Genomic DNA, 8,704 nt, shown 5'->3' on the forward strand with positions numbered 1-8,704 from the left:
ACGACATGACACACAAGGAACAACATCACACAAATGTGGCATAAGAGAACACAATTACAGTATGTGGCGCAACATGGCATGCAGTCAAACTAACACAAATACTACACAGCATAACCTGACATACAGTTAATATAACACATACTACATGGCATAATAAATCATGGCATACAACACAAAGGTTACATGGCACAACATGACAGTCAACATAACAATAATTATAGGGCATAACATGACACAACACAAATAATACATGGCATAACAATTATTACATGGAACAACATGACGGTTAACACAATTACATGGCACAAGGAAGCCACACAGATATTACATAGCATAGCATGACATACAGGGAACATAACTACTGTATTAGATGGCACAACAGGACATACAATTAACACAAATTGTACATGGGGATAATGTAACATTACACAAATATTAGATGGCATAATGTAGCATAACACAATTATTAAATGGAATAACACAACTATAATGTGGCATAACACAATTATTAAATGGAATAACACAACTATAATGTGGCATAACACAATTATTCCATGGCATGACGTTACATAGTTAACATAACAACTATTACATGGCATATCATAATAGAACACAAATATTACATAGCATAACAAATGACATGATAGAGCATAATAACTTTGCACAAGACACACTACAAGGCATAGCATAATAACAATCTTACATAACCTTACAGTAACACAACAACACATGCAGTACGTGGCATAACAAGACATACAGTGATATAAACATTATAGCATATTTAACAATGTAACAATGTAACACAGCCTAACAACACAATGTAACACTTACAGTACATAACATATACCTGTATAGTAACATGGCATAACATACAGTAATATAACATATGCAGTACATAACATTGTTTTATATATATATATATAATATATAATCTATCACAGTCTAGCCAGGCCTTTAATGACCCCCTGGGCTCGGCCATCAGCAGGGTGTCTGTCTGTCTGTCCAGAGCGTGTCGACCTCGGCAGTGACATTCATGTGACTCTTCCTATGAAGTCAGTAGACAGACTGGGACAGCAAGGGGGGGGGGGTCATGGGGTCACTGGAAAGGGGTGTGTGGCGCTCCAGGTATCTGCAAAACGTTGAGGGCTCAAGTCTTTAGAGTCCTGGGGCTTCCTGTTTTTAAGTCATGGATGCTATCTATCCCGTGACCTGAGATGAGGACTTGACTCCTTCAGTTCGGTGTCTCTTCAGAGAATCCTGGGGTCCCGCTGGCTTGACTTTGTGTTGCTCATGGAGTCGCATTGTGAGGGAGCGTCAGTTACGCTACTACGGTCATGTGGTGCGATTACCCGAGGGTGATCCAGCTCATAAGATCCTCATTGCTGGGGACGCGAGTGGCTGGACCAGGCCAAGGGGACACCCACGTGACACCTGGCTGCGGCAGATAGGGGGTCATTTCCGGAGGGTGGGACTGGACCGCATGCGTGCCTGCCTGGGATCCCGAGTCGTTTCGTCATGTGATGGGTGTGACAACAAGCTGTACCAGTGCAGGCTCCCCGACTTGACTTGACTATCCCAACATAATGTAATATAACACAACACGTATTACATGGCACGACTTAACATACAGTGACATAACATATAGTTTAACATAACAATGTAGCACAATATAACATAATGCAGTATCACATCACTAGCATAACATACAGTATGCAGTAGATAACGAAACAATTTAAGAAGACATAACAAATGTAACACACACACTACTATAACAATGTAGTTTAAGATAACCTAACATATCACATTGTCCTGTGCCAACACCACCACCACCACATGGTTGACCATTTATGATACGTTTACTTCCATTTCTTTTGCTTTTCCAGTTGGCGTGCAGGCAAGTGAAGGTCACATGGTGTCAGTAGTGGGATTTGAACCCACAGCCAGAGCCTTGACCACTACACCCACAGTGCCTGCTGTAATACACAGAGCACATAACATGATATACAGTTAATACAACACAACATGACGTAGCGTAAGGTAAGGTAAGATAAGATAACGTCATTAACACAATCACAGTACGGAACACAAACTGCCGTGGCCTGGTCTGACGAATCTCGATTTCTGCCGAGGCGCACAGATGGTTGGCGTCAAACAGTCCAGGCTGATGGTGGGAGGCGTGTTTGTGTGTTTTTTGGACACACCAGTCAATCATCACTTGAATGCTATGTGATCGTTGCTGCGGAGCAGGTAGACCCTTCATGGCCACAGTTTAGCCATCTTCTAGTGGATCCTTCCAGCATTCCAATGCATTGTGTCACAAAGCAAAGTGAACATGACAATGACTTTGGGGGTCTTACCAGTTCCCAGACCTGAATCCAACAGCACACCCTTAGGATGTGGCAGAGCAGGAGATGAATGTGCAGCTGACACGTCTGCGGACATTTTGTGACAGAATTGGGTGCAGACGGAGCAGAATCACAAAGGACTGCTTCGGGCATCTTGTGGAATCCATGGCAGGGAGAACCGAGGCTGTCTGGAGATCAAAAGGAGGTCCGACCCGGCATTAGGGCAGTGGTCCTGAGAATTGTCTCAGTGGGTGTGGATAGCGATTTTTAAAAATACCCCAAGAATTCTAATTGAAAAGCATTTTCAAATTCAGTAAATATTTACTTTCCCTTGTTTTTCTGGCCCCTCTGGTTCAGGCCAGCAGCTGACCAGGCATGTGGTCCTCTGGATGCCACCTGTCACTGCGAAATCTAAATTTAACCTTCCTCTGACTCCAGCACAATCGCGTGGCCCGGCCGGCAAGGTTTTGTAACCACAGACCTCGGAAAAGCAAAAGGCCTCTGAAGCAACACGCAGAGTCACACGGCGGCCATGTGATGCAAGCTGTTGCTCCCCTGCTTCCAAAAATACCCCGCGATCACCTCCACTCGCGGACCGCCACTCCTGCCAGAGGGTCTTTGACGCCGAAAGGGACAAAACAGCCTGTGCTCCTCCTTCTAAGCCAGCCATCCTTAACCTTTCCACCCGATGGGATCAGTTTGCAGCCGACATCAAAACGCCGTGAAGAAGCAGCTTGTGGAGGTGGACTGCAACCAGAAGAACGCCGACCCACCTTTTTTTCCAGATTGTTGAACGTGGAGTTGGTCTAAAAAACAGCAACAATAAAAAAAAAAAAATCATTTAACATTGGAAATCCGTTCATCTGTTCAGAAGCCTACCTAACCTGAAGAAATGAAAGGAAGGCACAATGCAGAATAAAGACTCGGCTGGGGCCACCGAAGGCAAAATATGAAGTTCAGATTTCACCACTCACCTTCCTTTCCTTTGGATTAATGACTACTATAACAGGAACTCTAAAGCGCTCTAGAATACACTTTTATTATTCCTTTTTCATTGTTCTGCATTGCAAGGTGCACAGCCAAAAAGTCGAGGAAAGGGCCAAGAGACAGATAGTCAGTGATGTGCAAGTTCACACCTCCCGAGAACTCGCTCAAAGTTCACTCCACACCGATCCAAATGAATCCATTCACGGTCAGGGTTCACCATTCCAGTTTTGAACTCGTTTGTGTGCAGTTCATTTGGAATTTTTTTAAGGAGTGAGAATAAATGACCCACGGGTTGACTTTTTTTTCCCTTTCCCTTACAGCACCGTGTGAAGGCAGGAACCTTGGAGGTGCATCAAGACCACCGTAGGGCACAATGCAATTCACTCAGCTGGGCTTCCTTGGCATTTGAAAAGAAACTGGAATACTAAATAGCACCTTTCCTATCTATCTGTCATATAGTGAGTGCCCTTTGGTCTATACAGTGCCTTTCATATCTATTTATGATATAGCACTTCATCTATCATATAGTGCCTTTCATATCTATCTATCTACAGTGTTGTGCAAGTTCACACCTCACAGGAACTCACTCGAAGTTCTATCATAGCACCTTTTCTGTCTATCAATTATACAGTGCCTTTCATATCTATTTATGATATAACGCTTTGCTATCATATACTGCCATTCCTATCTATCTTATAGTGCCTTTCATATCTCTATCTGCCTACCTACAGTGATGTGCAAGTTCACAAGAACTCCCTCAAAGTTCAATTCACACCGATAGAAATGAATACATTCACATTCAGAGTTCACCATTCCAGTTTTGAACTCGTTTGTGTTCAGTTCATTTTGTATTTTGTAAGGCGTGAGAATAAATGACCCATGAGTTTACTTTTTTCAGTTTTGCAATTATTTATATTAGGCTACTAGCTGAAATTCCCAGCGTTGTTTGGTAGGAAAATCAAGTTTTTTGTTTTTAATTATATTTTTCTCAAACAACTTTAAAAATAAAAATAAATTAACAAACAATAAAGACTCACTAATGTGCCTGGCTGGTCGTCTTGTAAGTATCTTATCATCCAGTTCACACTCAGAACCGGCCAACTCCATTTAATTTCAAAAGCAACAGGCGGGCGCAGTGGTGCTCAGACATAAAGAATGCTGGCAGTCACCTCCAGTTCGCCCTCTGGTGGTCGTTCTGAGTGCCAACTGAATGATAACATGCATACAAGACCGCACGATCACCCCCACCCCTACCCAGAAGGGGGTGGGTTAGACTTGATTTCACCCCACAGTATTTTTAGTCGACCAATGAGAAACATGTGTACCAAGTTTCATGAAAATCACTCCAGCCAATTGGAAGTGAGCTGGAACATACATACACACACACATAAACATATATATATATATATATACTGTATATATATATATTATATACACATACAGAGAGATAGAGATAGACATATATATAGAGATAGATATATGGATAGATAGAGATTTATAGATATAGCCTGATATATAGATAGATCGCTGTACCCCATGGCTGCTCCTACATAGTGGTGAAACAGGACAAACTTTAAAAATCAATAGACGCTGGCACTGTATCTGATCGTGTTCAGCTCTGATGGGAAAACATAAGCACATGGCCATGATATCTCTGCCAATCAGCAGCTACCCTCTGAAACACACATAGCTCTGATCGCTCTCTGTCAAAAACGTCAAACGTTACTCCTTAACAATCTGTAGATGATAATGTCTGTTGAACAAACAGGTATCGCTAGCTAAGCAGAGGCAAGGTGCACTCCAACACGTGGCGAGCGGTAGACTAACTCGAACAGAGGCTGGCGAGTGAACGAGGATGGCCCCGCCCCCACCTGCTCTCGGCCCACAGCCACTCTCTTGGATTTGCATAAAGACATCGGGACCGCAAGAGAACTCTTTACTTAGCGAGATGAGCGAAGTCACAAAAATCAACTGGAAAGTTCAAGCAAATTATACAAAACAACCAGATCTAAATCCGTTAAGTAATTCTCTCGTGAAAAGTGGACAGACATAGAGACAGAACGCACTTGGACTATGAAGTTTTTAAAACCGTTTCTTAGTGAGCACCTATGGGCCAAGGGTCACCTACATTCTAAATTTCAAGTCCCAAATTTTAATGGTTCGGGAGATTTCGTGATGAGTGAGTCAGTGGGATTTGGCTTTTAAGTATATAGATTACAATGTTCTTTAATAAAATACAATAATTATGAAGACTTTATGTAAATACACGTTTTTCAGGTATACCCAGCAGCAAACACATATAACCATATACACTAATATCCTCCCGGTCCAAAAAAAATGAAATAGATGCAAGTATACATATAAATGGCTGCTCTATTTCCAACCGTGTGACACAAATGGTGACTGCTGAACCAGCGTGTAGGTAGGTGAACTAACCAGTTACGCTGCCAGTCACATATTGCATGTCCAACAGGGAAAAATCTAAAGTGGCCTCATGAAGTCCAGCGTTTTCCTAGAAGCGAAAGCGGAGCTTCATCGCGTGCTCGTGTCAGTTGGGGTGTAGCTTCACCACACAGACAGGGCCAATTTGATTTGACGTTCTTTTTTCCCGAATACAAATAAATGGCAAAAGATTTGTAAGAAATAAATATTTGTAAAAATCCTCTATTTGTGCTTATCCGAATACTGGATTTGGCTCCACCCCTACATTACAAGGTAAGACAAAATGTCTGTCTGGACCTAAAGCAGATCCAGAATACCACATCAAACTGAGCGAGCTCACGTTCAAGTTCTTCACTCACAAATACGTTACGTTAAGTTCACCATTCTTAGAAAAATGAGCTTGTTCAATGGACGTGCCCTTTTGAAGTAGTTCAGACACAACACTGCAGATAGTGGAGATGCTCAATCAAAGTTTAAGGGTGGGTTAGGATCAAATAACGCAACCAAACCAGTTCATGAAGCCCAAACAGCCAGATATTTTCAGGTCTCTCCGGCGAAGTTCAGTTGGGTTCAAGGCGGGCTGTGGCTAGACTACTCAAGGACACTCACCAAGTGGACCCTTCCAGTGTTGTCTTTTTGTTGTGACCCATTGTGCTCAGTCTGAGGTCCATGGCGCTCTAAGTAGGTAGGCGTTCATTAAGGATATCCCTGTAACCTTCACGATCTGTTTAACTGTCCATCAAAACAATAAAGTTACACCAATTCATAAGCCATATCAAAAATAAACACACTAGAGAAGGTTACCAAAAACGAAAAGTCTCAGAGTCATCTGGAAAGCTGCTACAAACCCATTAGGTGTTCCTCATAGGTGTCATCATTTGGGAGCTTCTGAGTACAGAGGCACACCATGGGAGGAAAGGGCACTCTGTGCGACTTTCTAATACTTCATCTAAAGTGATAAGAAGAATCCTGCACAATCTGTCCATTTTCTGTACCCACCGTTCGGAGACCTGTGGAAGAAACCAATAAGAAACATATTAATTACAGAAAGAAAATGTGTTCCTCTTAGGACCTCTTTGAGTCAGAAATCCGGCAGGAGGAAGCTTGTTCAGGTGTCTTTACTGTCTCTTTGTGAAGAGGAAGCACCCTGAACAGAGATGACAAAGCATGGTCAAAGAACAAAGTTACAGTCCCACAATTATAGACAACTAAATTTACAGAACAGTTCTGAAATAATATATCTACACAACACCTGACATTTACTCTGATTGGTCCAAACGTCAGGCACCAGTGGAAATGATGTATCCATTAGCTTACATACCCACATAAAAGTCTCAATCTTCTCAATATCTCTTCACTTCAGCTCTGTGTACGTGACAACCGTCCAGTCTTGCTGGGTACGTGATATCTGCCGATTTTGATCTTCTATGTAGAACATGCTGTGTATGACATGAGCCAATTGCTACACCACCACCTGGAACATTTCTGTCTCTTACTTAAGCATTTCAGCAGTCTCTTCACACTATTTCCAAGACAAATTCAAGATATTTCTTTTCAAATGTGTACTTCATGCGCCCCTAAACCCCCCATGTTACCCCTAAACGACTGCATTACCTCTGGATCGTTCTCTTTATTCCCTCGCAGACCCCAGCGGTAAACACAATAGCGTTAGAGTTCAAGGCAGGGAGCAGCAATGAACGAGTACTTGATGTTCGAGTTCAGCCTTTCCCCGACTCGTGGGCTATGGCCGACTCCAGACAAAACCGAATCTCCGCCCCCATTGATTGTGCTCGATTCACAGTAACAGCATCATAGGTTGGGCACGGCCAATCCTAAATGGCCTCCCCAACCCCCACTGTAACAGTCATGTTCGACTCACCTTGGAGGAAAAGTATTGACGATTGGGCCCGATTCATCTAATGCTCTGGAGATTGCGGGGGACCAATCGCACTTCACCAAGGGGGTCCGTCCACCCCACTCCACCACGTTCAGGCGATCACACTAAATTCACAGAGATTTCCCTCCCTTTGCCCAAAGAAGTCTCACTACTGTGCATTGTTCAACAATGGTGCAATCCCACAGTGGAGCGTCCATGTTCCTTTGACCTTGGCTTTAACTAGACTACAGGCAGAGCACCGCAAGGGCGTGTTTGTGCTCCCCATACGGCATCATAATTGTGATGTATTATGTCAGCTTCTATCTATTGTGGTTACCATGCAAGTTTCAAATTGCCTTTACTTTTTGATTTTCCCACGTAGCTTGTATATTCTTCCTGTATTGTACCAATAATTTATAAATTTAATGCATATGTTTTGTTATCCAAGGAACTTATGGTAAAAAAGAACAGAAACAGCACAAATATGCACGGGTACAGAGTCATCAATCACAAGGATATCTTGCCAGTCACATATGTGTAACATCACATCTCCTGGACCTCCACCTGGGATGTTAACTTACATAACGACGTCCTGTCTGAAGGGCCGAAGAGCAACTTCATAGGAAACGACATCAGAGGCCGAGACACATTGGAAAGAGAGAGGGAAACCATTTCATCTGGACGTCAGAAATTGCAAACATATGCGTTTACACCGACTGTGTAATTAAAAAGCCACCCAGGATAACATCCACCCTTTACATTGCTGATTTTCAGTACGCTTACCAAGACTATACATGTATCCGGACTTTGCAGTTTTATTTTCTACTAGTCGTGCCCCCCCAGCTCCGCCACCATAGTAATGAAACAGGACAGCAAGCAGGGTCCCGCCTGGCTCCCCACTCCTAATGTCATGCTTCCTCCTCCCCTCGGCCCATACCCTCTGTCTTGGATTAGTGTGACTATATCGCTCCTGCAAGTGAACTACGATTCTTAGCGTGATTGCAGAGGTTGCAAAAATCAACCGGAATGTTCAAGCAAATTCTGGACAAAAAAC

General features: G+C 43.0%; 1 long non-coding RNA gene across 1 annotated transcript; it reads right to left on the reverse strand.

The window, feature by feature from the left end:
* Positions 1 to 1,416: 1,416 nt before the first annotated feature.
* On the reverse strand, positions 1,417 to 8,492 carry LOC120516898. Its single transcript, XR_005630941.1, has 4 exons — positions 7,096 to 8,492; positions 6,623 to 6,784; positions 6,384 to 6,506; positions 1,417 to 3,151 (listed from the first exon to the last, which is right to left on the reverse strand). It is a non-coding gene; the product is annotated as an uncharacterized LOC120516898 (long non-coding RNA).
* Positions 8,493 to 8,704: the final 212 nt, after the last annotated feature.

Source organism: Polypterus senegalus, chromosome 16 (assembly GCF_016835505.1).
Source record: "Polypterus senegalus isolate Bchr_013 chromosome 16, ASM1683550v1, whole genome shotgun sequence".
Lineage (NCBI taxonomy): Eukaryota > Metazoa > Chordata > Cladistia > Polypteriformes > Polypteridae > Polypterus > Polypterus senegalus.